Source organism: Penaeus monodon, chromosome 29 (assembly GCF_015228065.2).
Source record: "Penaeus monodon isolate SGIC_2016 chromosome 29, NSTDA_Pmon_1, whole genome shotgun sequence".
NCBI classification, from domain to species: Eukaryota; Metazoa; Arthropoda; class Malacostraca; order Decapoda; family Penaeidae; genus Penaeus; species Penaeus monodon.
In genome coordinates this window covers 36,645,342-36,645,733 of record NC_051414.1, presented here as the reverse complement: position 1 = coordinate 36,645,733, position 392 = coordinate 36,645,342, and positions in this window count along the sequence as shown.

Here is a 392-nt window from a genome sequence, read left to right as displayed (position 1 = left end):
ACCCACAACCCCAACCTAATTTCCTCACATATCCACGACCCTCTCCCTAAAGTCAGCTCAAGTTACATAATTTTTCTTCTAACTACATAGTTTCAGGCTAAAACGATACTTGGCATTTTAAATTTCCTTGTCTGTTTTACCTCGATATAATACAAAGTTTCTTTAAAACGTGGTACCATGGGGGTATACTCGGTATTAGCAGTGACGATATTTTTCGCAATATTTTTCTCAACTGCTGGGAGAAACTCAAAATTGGAAGGTCACGTAATGGCAACACCAAGGGTGTGTGTGTGTGGGGGGGAGGGGTTAAGAGGGATGGGAGGGGGGAAGGGGAGGGAATGGGGGGGAGGGAGTGAGACTGTACATGAGTCACCTTGTTGCAACTGACTGCA